Here is a 13,152-nt window from a genome sequence, read left to right as displayed (position 1 = left end):
TCGGACGCGGACGAAAAAAACGACCTTCGACGGGCTGCGCTGGCCGTCGGTTTTTTTCGCGCGCCCTTTGTCCACCGTCGGGGAAATATTTATTCGCGACGGACCGAGGGACCCCGGTGGGATGGATCGTCCATGTAAAAGGAAAACAAACGGACGGAATGATCCGGGCGGAAACTAAATATAAAATATCGCGATAAACGGCGCGCTCTCGCCCCTCTGGGAGAACGGCCCGCGAGGCGAAGAAAAAAAAAATGCGAAAAATATGGCGCTGCCCGTTGAAATTCGACCGTCGTTGATCGAGGCTCGGGTCGCGTCGCGCTGGGAAATCGATGGCCGTCGGGACACGATCCTCTATGTAAATGAGAGTAATCGCAGGCACCGTTTATTTGTCGCGAAAACCAAGAGCCTCCTGTCATTGCGAGAACATCTCCTCGAAGACGTCACTTTTTGGTTTCCGTCTTAACCCGTTGTTGTGCATTAACGAGTCAGATTCTTGATGGACATCGTGTGATAATCGAGTTTAATAAGCAATGTTTTCGAAAACCGCTTAAAAAACATCGGCGAACTTCGTTCGATCTTCGATTAGCAATCACCGAAACGTCCGCCGCCGCGCAATATTATGATAATTCCTGTAATATTGACTTTAATCAGCGCTCCCATCGACCACCGTTTACACGGTCTATTCCCCTCGAAACGCAGCAACCCGCGTAATAAGTTTCAGAAACTCGTTAAACTCGAGGCTCGGGCGCGGCCAATACGCGATAAATTTTTATCTCGACGATGGTACACCGGACAGCCGCTTCTTTTCTTTTTTTCGCCCCGATCCCAGGGAGAAGGACGACGGTTTTTCAAATATTGATTGCGCGCGGCCGCCATTATGGGGCACTGTGCGACGCGTCGGCGATCCCGAATTGGAGCGGCTTCTTTGGAAGGACGCGCGACGTTCGAGGGGGACAGATAGCAAATGGACGCATTGTTGCACGTTCTGTGATCAAGTACCGGAGTACCGTGGACATTGTATGCTTTTTAATTCGAACAAGGACGTCGCGCGTCCATAGCAGAGATAACGACGGCCTCTTACGGTCTTCCGATATATATGGTTTCCTCGCATTTTCCACGGTAACGGGACACGTATATTCCACCGGCTCTCTATAAATTACTGACAGAGGTACCTACGGTATTGTGGAACAATCGTGGTCCGCGTAAGATAACAGCAGCGTTCCGGGAAATTTGAAATTTCCTTTCATTAGGGAATGAAATGTAGAGGGGAAGTTCGATAAATTTTTAAAGCGCGTTCCTGCGAATCTCTTTCAATGCGATATAGCTTAAATTAAAGCTACAAGTGTCTACTTTTTGGCAAGGTATAAGAAATTAGAAAGGAATCGTAGGGATCAGTTGTGCTATGAAATAAAACGAATCGCAACAGCAGAGTGGCGCAGTGGAAGCGTGCTGGGCCCATAACCCAGAGGTCCGTGGATCGAAACCACGCTCTGCTATAAGTCCGTTAATTGTTATTTTTTTTTTCTGAACGTCGATGCTAGAAATCGATAATTTTTCCATCGAGGAATTCTACATTTATAATGACGAAATTAATAATCGATGCAACTTTTGAAAATTGCCAATCGAAGTTATCTGTTTCTTTGCTATGCTTTGTCAAAAAATAATTAAATTTCAACTGTTTCGTTATTTAATTATGAGGATAATATTATCAATATTTGATCTATAATTTATTTAGATACTTATTAATAATATTATCCCTATAATTGAATAAGTAAGCAGTTGATATTTAATTATTATTTTATTTTTGACCTATAATTTATTTAGATACAATATGATATTTAGACACTACGATATCTTTATTTTTTAATTTTTTCTGACGAACATTGGGACAAGGGGTAACTTCACCCCCTTCTTTCCCAACTCGCCATTGATCGCAAATCCATCGGCTGTCAAATTTGTTGCATTCCGTACCGGAAGTGGCAATCGCATACGCGCGACAGGGAACGTGCGAACAGACACTCGAGCGTCCGCAATGGGGGATGAAGCGTGCTCGGCAACCTCTCAATGACCGCAGAAAATTATGCAACCCCGCTTGTGTGTGTGTTATGGTGCTTCGCGCGGCTTGTAAACCGCTTTGACGAGCAGCCACCGTTCCGCGGACCCATAAAACCACGTATAGACCGACCGGTAGAGCTGGTCTCGCACGCCGCTACAGCCTTGACCCGATCCCTCCCGTAAATACCCCCGTAAGTACGCGTCAGAACTACCCTCGCGAAAGAGACGCGTGCCACGCGGAATTTCACGTACCTTCGCGTTGTCTTCCGTCCTCTGTGCTGAACTTACAACGGCGAACATTTAAACATAACCTGAGAAATGATGTAACTATTTTTGCAAATTATAATAATTTTTCTAAAATCAATTTTTATTCCATTTATTCCATCGAAAAATCAGATCGAGTCGAAGACGGAAACGGAGAACGAACGTTTCTCATTTCAAGCGTTAGTTACTTTCTCGTCGGGCGCATTAAATCTATTATACCCTCCGTGTGGTAAAAAAGGGTAGCACCCGGTGGCGCTTTTGGCTAATTTAAACGGAACGGCGAGAGGAACGCGGGCACGTTTGCAGCCGGTTTTCCAGCATCCTTCCGCTGCGAGCAGCCTTTTTTCCGACGTTTCCATAGCAGTCGCCTCTCTCCGTGTAATCATTCGGCGCGTTAGCGCGCGCACAATTGGCCACGCGGGGGCGCCACGTTGAAAGACGCGAGGGAAGAACCTATTTAAGCGTTCGCGTTATTTTTCCCGTGGACTAAAAAGAACGGTCCTGCAATTTTTTTCTCTCCCCCCGGCTGAATATCCCGCGTTGTTTAATATTAATCACCGTAGAGGGAAACGACATTTTTCCCTCGAGTCCGTCTCGTTCCTCTTATTCGCTCCGGCTTTTTTCCGACGGTCTCTTCGCTGCTTACGCAAATAATTACGTAAATTCCTCCGTCCGGTCTGGACAAAGCCAGACGTTTCACGTAACTTTCCTCTCGCCGGCCGCTGAAAAGCGGTCTCTCGCCGGTACCAACTGCCAACTTATTCCCATTATTTTGTACGCGAAGACTTCCGCCCTTTATAAATCCCTCGGTGTCTTCGAGGTACAGAGTAGTACGCAGGGCGTCGAAAAAAGCTAGTCGACGGATTTCCCGAGGTAATTTCGAGCAATTGTTTCCTTTAAGTGAATTTTCTGCGAGACTTCGTTCGCGAGTTATTAACGAGATACGAGCGGCCAATTGGAGGGGAACTCGGCTGTAGAGTCGCGTCGACTCGTAACGCGTGAACGATGCGGAGGAATCGTGGAATCGATGTTCGTCGACCCCGGTGTACGTGCCCGGGGGTGACCCGAGGTCCGTCGAGGTCGAAAACTTCATACTTCCGGGGCTTCGATCACCGGATGCTCGCCGGGAAGAAAATTCCTCCGTGAACGCGCTCCGGGTTGAAGAAGTTCGCGAAGCCTCGTACACAGAAGTTTCCCTCGGTGAAAGGTTGTGAATCGGGTCTCGGGCGACCTGACTTCGGACCTTTCGCCTACGTTTTACGAGGTCTCGTCTCGGAACCATTTCACCGAATAATCATTCTCCATCGGTTATTCCCTTTACGTTTCGTTGAAGATACAATTTTCCTTAAATCCTTCGACAACGAATGCTTCGATGTTTTCAGTAATTATGTTCGATATTAAATATTTCATATTTTAAATATCGTGTTATATATTTATTTTTCAATATTTCATATTTTTGATATTGTGTTATATATTTAATTTTCAATATTTAATATTTTTAATATTGTGTTATATATCTAATTTTCAATATTTAATATTTTTAATATTACATTATAATGTAAGATATTACATTATATCTTATATTCTTTATTTATTATTAAATTATTTCAACTCGTCATCACTGCCTCGGAGACCATTTTTAACAAAGGAAAAAGGTTGCTTAAAATGATCTATTAATAATATATCTTCTATTTTGAAATTGTTAAATAATTTCTGGATACTCTGTGTGCACGCCGCCGGTGGTCAAAGGGTAAAGGGATAAATGGTACCCGAAACGTTTCTTCTCGAAATTCCAGCTCGTTTAATAGGAGCCGCGAAGGTCCATCGAACTTTGCCGTGTACACAGGGCCAAGCCCGGGATAGTCGTCTCGATTACAGGGCGACGCGCTGGGCAAACGATACCGACAAACAATTTCGCCGGTCCCTGTGTGTGTGCATGTATGTGTTCCCGTTCGATCGTCACTAAACACCGCTCCGACGCGATATTTTCTTCGCGCAAACAACGTCATCTGGGCGGCCGCTAAGGGCCCCGGACAATAGATATAGATCGAACTCGCTTCTGGAACTATTCTCTCGCAATTCGCGCAGAGTCTTTAACAACGAAACTTAACATAAAAATAAAATACTGAAAAATACTTTCGTTGCTGTACAGATATGCACATGCGGCTCGCGTTAATAATTCGACACCTTTTTTAAACAGAATAACTTTTGTCAGAGAAAAATTAAATTATTTGTACCTTTTTTCAAAGGTGTTAGATGGGATTAGTTTACTAGTTATATTTATTTTTTTATTTTTTCACTTTGAAAAATAACGATTTGCAAGTTCCTCATCTGTGCCTATAACTGGGTTACTTCAAAGCGCGATAACTTTGCGAGAAAAAATCGCAGCGTGGATTATTTTTTTTTCAATCAAAGGGGAAAGATCAAAGTTTATTTTGCAGTAAACGGCATCTCCAGAAAAAATTTTATAAGCTTTGCGCGCTTCGTTGAAATTGGCAATTTTTGCTGTGGTCTTATAAGCTGGTCCGACGAACATGGCTTCTTATTTAAATAATTACGGTGGTGAAAACGAATCAAACTTGAAAACTAGATATACTATCTTAAAGTGCAGACTTCAAGCTTCAGTTTAAAAGAAATTTCAGTATTCTACGATGATTTCTCGCGGAATTATCGTCGATCAAAGTTGACCAAGCCTGTTCCACGATCTTATTAGTCATTTTATTTATTAAAAATTTCACAGCGTCGACGAAAGTCATTGGTCGCCTATTGGCGTCGCTAATAAATTGGCGAAAGTTAATTTTGTTGAAATAGCGTCGACGATGCCAGACTAATGCAGTTCCATCGTCGAAGCCCGTTCGTTCGCCTAAAATCGCACGCGGCCTAAACGGCTAAAGCGATCGCGTCTCAGGTGAAAAAAACGCACCTGGCGAATCCCCGCGGGTAATTGCCGGCAGGGCAATTCCGGCCCGGAATCGCGACAATCTTCTCGCGGAGCGATGGGAGGCTTTCTGGCGCGCGCTCGCTCGCCGACCGATTTACGGTTGCGTCACGTCCGCCGCGCGCGCAGTTTGTTGGTTTTACCGAGCCTCTGATCCTCCGGTCTATGTTCCCGGGAAACGAAATGTCACTCCTGTCTGTCTCTCTATTTCCTCCCCCACCTCCCTATCGCTCTCCGCCTGCTCTTCACCCCTTTTATTCCATCGGACGTCGCACCGTATCGCGAAAGTTATTTTCGAAATGCTCGCAGCGAAGGAAATTGTTCTCGTACCCCATTCCCTTATAAATAACTCTCGTAAGCTGGAAGTATTGCAAAAATTTACTTTTTTCCGTCCTTCGTTTTTTGTTGTAATAAATACGCGCGGTCGGCGCAGCTCTGCGCGAAATTAAAGCAGCGGAAGAGGATTTTGTGGAACGGAAGCCGATGAGAAATGTACAATGTAGTTCGTTCCGTTTATTATTATGACTCGGAAATGGGATGGAAAAATGCGAGTGGGGCACGGTTGGTTAAATGTACAACAGTTGACGAAGTTTTTTGACAAATTAATCAGTGGGAGGCTTAATTAACGATGTATATAGTTATAGAAAATATGTATAAAATAAGCGGCTCAATTATTGAACTCTGAAAATTTATTTGTTCAAAATTATCATATTTACTCGGAATATAACCTTAAATATTTTATCCATAGATAAGTTGAAGTTGCGCTTGTGACTACAGGCAACAGGAAAAAAATTGACGCGCTCGTGCCACTTTCCGAATAAACGGCTCATTTATTTTACGGTCCGCTGGAATATCGCGAGCGTTTTTTATTCGTATCGCGAGCGGGAAGGCAACAACAACCGTGCATCGCGAACGACGCGATTCGCTCGATATCGGCTCGCGGCGCGTCCAAACGCCGCGGCTGTTAACAAAAGCGTCGGCGCGAGGAGCGAGGCTCATTCCGTTCAATTAATATCGGTACCGGTGCTCTTGATTCCGCGGTGGAAAAGGTACCGCGGAATGCATAACGAGGAGAGAGCAATCGTCGTAGCAACGTTTCCAATAACGCGGCGACGTTACTCGATATAAAATGAATTCCGATAAATTTCGTCTCCGCGAGTTTAATCAGAAAAATGTACCCCTCGCAACAACGTTGCGATCGGGGGGAGAACATCGATTACGTCGACGTCGGGTTTGCGTCGTTGTAACGGCGTGCTCGCTCGCCTGTTGCATAAGCAAGCGGGATCTCTTAATATTGTCGCATAAAATTACGTAAAGTTGTTAGAGCGGCCGGCCGGCCGATTTGCAAGATTTTACAGTGTTCGCAAGACGACGCCGACTTTATTAGAGTTTTATTGAAATTCTCGGGGACGGCGAACTATACTTGTCCGCGTGACGGATGGACTTCGTTTTATATTTATGAAACGTAAATTCGGGGCCGAGTTTGTTGCTGTTCTGTATAGAAGAGTTCTATGGGAAATTTTGCAAGGGTGGAAGACCTAGAAAAAAGTTGTTAAATATTGATTTAAAAAATCTGTTTAAATAACGTTTTTATTCGATCACGTCGAATAAAATGCTCGATCGAATATAGGTCGATTCGGATGTGTATTTGTTAGAATAATATTTTATTCGAGGAAGGATTTGTTCGTCCTGGATTCCGCGCGGTAAACGATTGATTTAATAAAATATAATGAGAAGTGTTCTTTTATAGCTTTGACGATTTATTTGTTTTATATTGGTTCCTCAAATTTTTCGAACAAAAGATTTATTTAGACGAAAAATTATTCGAGTAAAAAAAGACAGAATGATTTCCGAGGAATTATTCGAATATTCGTCCGAAAGGAATTTGTTCGATGATCTTCGGGAAATATTTATTCGGAGCAAACCGAATGATTTCGTTCGGCGTTTTTGAATATCGACAAATAGAATCCGCGTGAAATTTGCAATTCGATCGGCCTTCGTTGCATTTTAATGGAGTTAGAATTATACAGTGTCGGCCGGTGGTCGTGTGCCAAATATAATTATTTATCGAATTAATCAGGCCCGCGGTGTGAAACGTGAAATATTCGCTGACACGTGGGCTATGAGTTCCACCTCCCCATAACATAGTTTTACGAAGTATATTAAGGTTATGGGCATTTTTATTTAATCAATTAATATTGTCTTTTAATATAGATAATTTAATATATTTAGTACAATTTAATATATTTAGTACAATTTAATATATTTAATATAATTTAATATAGTTGGTACAATTTAATATAGTTAATATAATTTAATATAGTCAGTATAACTTACTATATATAAATTTCTATATAATATAGATATCGCGCTTTTGTTTTCCGATGAAATGGACGGCCACTTCTATGGAGATTGCGCGGGGTTTCCAGTCATGGCGTCCATAACTCTGGCCGCGGCTTCTTTCGCACAGAATGCCGCGGCTTCTGTTCCAATCGTATATTCTCTATATTAAATTCCGGCTGCTTATTTGTCTGTCCATTCAATTTCAACTTCTCCGGCGAGGCGAACGCGGGCGCCTCAATTTTATTCCCCTGCGCGCGAGGACACCGTATTTTGTTTGCTCCGTCGAGTAGGCGAAAGACGCCGCGGAACGAGAAAACGGTGCTCCTTTCTATGAATATGTCTGAGTAATTAACCACGGTGTACGATATTTAACTAAAAATATTGTTTACTTAAATTCTACGTTTTCGAATGAAATAATAACGTTGAAATTCGATAACCGGCTTTGCGAGGGCGGAATTATAAAATGTAATATTGAAATAACAGTTCTGAATATGTAATATGGAAGTAACTGATTTTATTATATATTAATAAATATATCGATTATAGAAGTTAATAGAGACTTTATAAAATAATGAAACAGAATTTCGCTTAAAAGAATATTAATTACGTAAAACAAGAGAAAATTTATATTAAAAATATATCGATACGGAAAGAATTTTACCAACAATATACTAATTTGTATGACGTTATTTTAACTTCACATCCATCGAAATCGATCTTGTTATCAACAACGCGAACGCGTGTTCGTAGAACGTTGCACGCCGCGTTGCGCCTCGTGCGCGATTTCACAAGTGAAGAAACTTCGAAACGATTACGAAACACCGATTGTAAAAGAAGCACCGTCGAGGTCCCGTTCCAGCGACGGATCTATATGAAATTATCCTCGTCGAGCAAGCTTCCATTCCGTCGGCGTTTCAATGGCACAATGGTTACCAGAGGTATTTCGTTGATTAACCCCTTTCTACCGAACCGCTCCTCCTCGGCCGTCGTCTAATTGATCCGGGGCTCTTCCGGTCGGCAAGCTTCCGCGCTCGGCCCCGAAAGAAAGCGTTCCCCGGGAAATCATCTGTCCGATCCTTCGTCCGTCTCATTCAATTTTTACTTTGTCCCCGATTCGATCCTCTCGCGCATCGCCGGGCACACGGGCGCGCTCGCCTCGGAACTGTTTCGAAAAACTGCGGGGCCTAGAGACCTCTCTGCTTGCGAGATGGCTCGCCCTTTTATCTCGCGATCCCTTTCGAACCTGCTCGACCTGTCTTCCGGACGAAGGCTGCGTCAACCCTTTGCCGTGCTTTAAGCAGTCAGACTCGCGACGGAGATCCGCAGACGTTGGGTAAGAATTTTCATCCCTTATTTTAAGTAGAAATTAAATATTCTCTTGTCATTCATATTTAAAGATTCGACTAGATGCAAGCACGACAATTGTAGCATTAATCGATGGTAAAAAATATGGCACGGCAATTTTGCAACCCTTAAAATGACGCGATTCTGGTTAAAGAAAGGGTTCCATAGTTGCTGACGAGATAAACATTAATTTATGATGGTAAATTCGGCGTGTTACCTCATTCTTTTATTTAATTTTTGGGGTAAAGAATTCCGATATCCTCTTGCTATTTTATTAAATGATTGATAAATATTTTCAACGAACCTAACCTCTATCTATGAGAAAGAGCATCGATCTTCAAAAATACCTAATCACCCTCATCACCAAAGGATCTCTATCAAACCGCCTCAAACGAGCATAGACAGCGCCAATTTCCACAAACACCTAATCAACCCTATCCCACAAGTGTTTCGGCGATGGCCGCTGAAATTCTCACGGAGCCGAATCAGTCTACTATGAAAAGATCCGTAGGACGATCGACTTGAGGCGCGCGGAACGCCTCCGGCACGGGATGAAACCGAGGATGGGTCAAAGCTCCTCGTCACAGTCCAGTTCGCGTTGCCATCGCGATTAATCTGTTTCTAATATCTCTCGGCTAGGCATCTCTCTCTCTCTCTCTCTCTCTCTCTCTCTATCGCGCCTAATATCGTCAGTCATCGGGCCCGCTGGCAAACAACTCGCGAAGCCCCCTTTCAACAAACTCAAACCGACGGAACTAAACCCCCCCGCATCGCCATCGGTTCGAACAGCCCTGAATGGGCTCGCCGTCTCTAACGACGCGCTTTCCTGCCCGCTAAACTTCCGCGCAGAATCTACAAACGAGCGAACTGCAGACAAACCGTTTTCCCTATCCGGGCTGCCGCTCGTAGCCCTGCTGCTACCGGCGCCCGGACTCTGTCAAACGGAGTTGAAACCGTCCGTGAATCAACCCTCGATTCAGTTGGCACCGATTTCGTCCTGCTCGTTCTCGCCGCGGGAAAGAGAACCGGAGAGAGAGAGAGAGGGAGAGAGAGAGGGAGAGAGGGAGAGGGAGAAATAGGGACAAAGAAATGGAAAGAGAATTCAAGAGCGATGGAAATTGGGAGAGAATTAAGAGAGAGAATTCAAGGCAGAAAGAAAAAGAAATCAAGAGAGATAAATGGGGATAGTGAGAGTTCAGAAAAGGGAGAGAAAGAAATCAAGATAGAGGTGGAAAGAGATAAAAGTCAAGAGGGAGGAAAAACGAGGAAGAATTCAAGAGGTAGATGGGGAGCGCATGGGGCGTCAGATCCGACTCGTTGAAATCTCATCTGATAACACGCTAATAGAGCCGATTGAAATGTAAACCCTAATACGATTGCCCGTTACTTTCGTCCGGTCGTGTTTGGCTACAGGTCGCTGCAATTATCGCGATTGCAGAAGAACGGCGATCGACGATTGTCTCGGGACCGCTTCGTTTCACTCCGCCGTGTACACTTTGTTCGGGGAAGCTGGAAACGTCGATGAAACACGATCGCTGCGAACAGTGCCGTTTTTAGGAGTAATTAACGGACACTGAGCAGCTCGCGCGGAAATTATCGAATCGTCGAAATGTTCATTGTATTTGAAAGTACAGTGAACAAAATCGCGTTTACGTTAACCCTTTGCGGTCGAGCCTTAAAGACGCCACTAAAAATGTTACGTTTCAAAATCATTTTTATCAAATCTACTTATATACAAAAAAATTGTTGAGAACTGTTAACTAGTCAGAAAATTCAATTCCATAATGTATAAAATGCACGAGATTCTATGAAATGGAAGCGCTATAAGTCTGGAAAAATATTGTCGATTTCCAGTTGAAATGGCTCGCCGACTGCAAAGGGTTAATATTCTTTAACGAATTTAAAGTGCTAATTTAAAGTACTAAATTAACTGCACTGAATGCTCCCCTAACGATCCACCCACGGAAAAATAGCAAAAATATTCGGTGGACGACAATCGTTCGAAATATGAGCTCAACTTCTCAACCCTTTTATTCCAGCTATTCCTCACGGGTTTCCAGGCCACGGAGCCAATCCCCTATTTCTCTCGTGGTACAGAGAGGACGCACGCAGATAGCGTGTGCGCCGCGCGCGATGTCATTTTCTCCACGGTTTTATTTCTCCGCGCGCCCCCGTATCTACAGTGTCAAAAACAGAAATTGGATGCGCCGCCGGGAACACCGCAATTTGGCGATCTTTTCAGGAGAGAGAAGGTGGCGGCGCACACCGTATCCGTGGGACGAGAGGCGATATCGGCGTGACGTTTGATCGCGCGTAGGCCGTCGTGTCCGGACGCACACCTGCGCAGTGCGTGAGAGCACCTGCCGGTGGGTCCGGTCGGCCAGCGGCGTATATATACGTCGCGTCCCGTGGCGTCGCGTCGCGTCGCCTCGGTCAGGTGAGTATTGATCCGGAGCGTGCAGGGACGAGAGCAGGGAAGAACGGGCCGCGAGAGTAGAAGCCTCCGCGCGGCGATGCCCGGGCGGGAACTCCGCTTCGCTCTGCTCCGCTTTCCTCCGATTTGCTTCGTTATACTTCGCTCTCCCATGTTCTGCTTCGCTTTGCTATGTTCTACGTCGCTTCGCTACATTATAGTTCGCTCTGCTACGTTCTACTTCGCCCCCTGTTTCACTGTGTTTCATTGTGATTCATTCTGCTTCGCTATGCTCCATTATACTTCGCTCTGTTTCACCGTCTTTCATTATACTTCGCTCTGTTCCATTCTGCTTCGCTCTGCCTCATTCTGCTCTGCTTCGCTCTGCTTCATCGTGCTTCATTTGCTTTGTCTTTCTCTCGCTCCACTCTGCTTCACTCTGCTCCATTCTACTCGATTTCATCTTTGTATTCCATTATCCCACTTCACTTTACTGTTTTTAGTCTACTGCTCTACTCTGCTTCGCTCTGCTTTATTCTACTCTGCTCTGCTCTACCGAGGGGCGAAAAATGGGGTGCGAGGGGAAATCGAGGACGGTATCGTCTTTGCGGTAGCGGAGCAACAGGCTTGCGAAGAGAGAAGAAGAGATAGAGAGAAAGAGACGGACAGTCGTAGAGAGTTAGAGAGAGAAATATAGATCGAAAGAGGAAGACAGAGAGGGAGCTAGAGAGGGAAAGGGGGTGGGGGTTGGGACGAGAGATGGTCAATCGCAATTTGCAGCCGTCGAACGCGGCCCTCGTTATGATACGCTCGTTGCGCCATTAGCACTGCGCATTTCAGTCTCGATACAGCTCCTCGACGATACCGAATCCCCTCGAATTCGCGTTAAAAATTGTTCCACCGCCGCTCTCTATGGTCGCGCGCGGCTGATAATACTCCGCGGACCTCTAACGCTCGTTCATCGTCCCTCTCCCCCCCTCCTCGCGAATTTCCTTGGCATATTCAATTTATCCCCGTTTAGCACGGATTGCCGGTTTCGTTTTGTTTAGTTTCACTCTTTCGTCCGCTCTTTATCCCGTTTCTACAATTTCTGCTCGGCTCTGTTCATTTTTGGGGCGGACGCTTCTACGGCCGTTCTGTCGTAACCCGTTCGGCTGTTTCATTTGTTTTCGACCGTGTATCTCGGATCGGCGGCTAGCTGGTTTGTACAGTTTTGCCGTTGCTGTCCATCGGACGGACCGTACGATATTTTATTCGACCGACGCTGCTTATTTATTTTTAGGGGTATTTATGAGGCTGGTATTTATTTTTGATCTGCAGCCCGGGGTTCTGTTTGCTCGATTTGTTCTACTAGTTTAGTCGCGTTATTTGTCCTCGCGAGTTGGTTTCGTTACGTGCTTTGCTTTTTGATCGGTAGGAATATCAATGTACGTAAGAATAGTGGTACGAGTAGGAACGTGATACGCTATTTTTGTGCGTCGGTGTTCCGAATCTTAGCAAATAAATTAATTGAATTGAAATAAAATACTCGATATGTCGGATCTAGTAAATGCACAGTTAATTACGCTCGAAAATGAACGAACTGCGCAGCAATTGCCTTGGTAATTGGCTAACCTCCACCGTACTACCTCGATCAAATTGTATCTATAATAACTAGACCACGGCTTTTTGCGGAGATAAATCTGTAATAGAAGCATAGAATATTTGTTAATTACAATGTAATGGGTGAAATTAAAGAAAGAAAACAGCAGCCTTTTGAGTATAAAAGCTGCAAGTGTCTGCGGCTTAACGTCGA

At 44.5% G+C, this 13,152-nt stretch overlaps 1 protein-coding gene and 1 non-coding gene across 3 annotated transcripts in view; one reads left to right on the top strand and one right to left on the bottom strand.

Moving 5' to 3' along the window:
• The window catches only part of LOC144469555 (uncharacterized), a 124,659-nt gene that overhangs the window by 38,616 nt on the left and 72,891 nt on the right, over positions 1-13,152 (bottom strand). The gene's annotated exons all lie outside the window — the stretch shown is intronic.
• Trnam-cau (transfer RNA methionine (anticodon CAU)) lies at positions 1,425-1,496 on the top strand. The gene has a single exon. It is a non-coding gene; the product is annotated as a tRNA-Met (tRNA).

Source organism: Augochlora pura, chromosome 4, assembly GCF_028453695.1.
Source record: "Augochlora pura isolate Apur16 chromosome 4, APUR_v2.2.1, whole genome shotgun sequence".
NCBI classification, from domain to species: Eukaryota; Metazoa; Arthropoda; class Insecta; order Hymenoptera; family Halictidae; genus Augochlora; species Augochlora pura.
The sequence above is the reverse complement of the archived record's forward strand: the minus strand, read 5'-3'. Positions and strand labels throughout refer to the sequence as shown.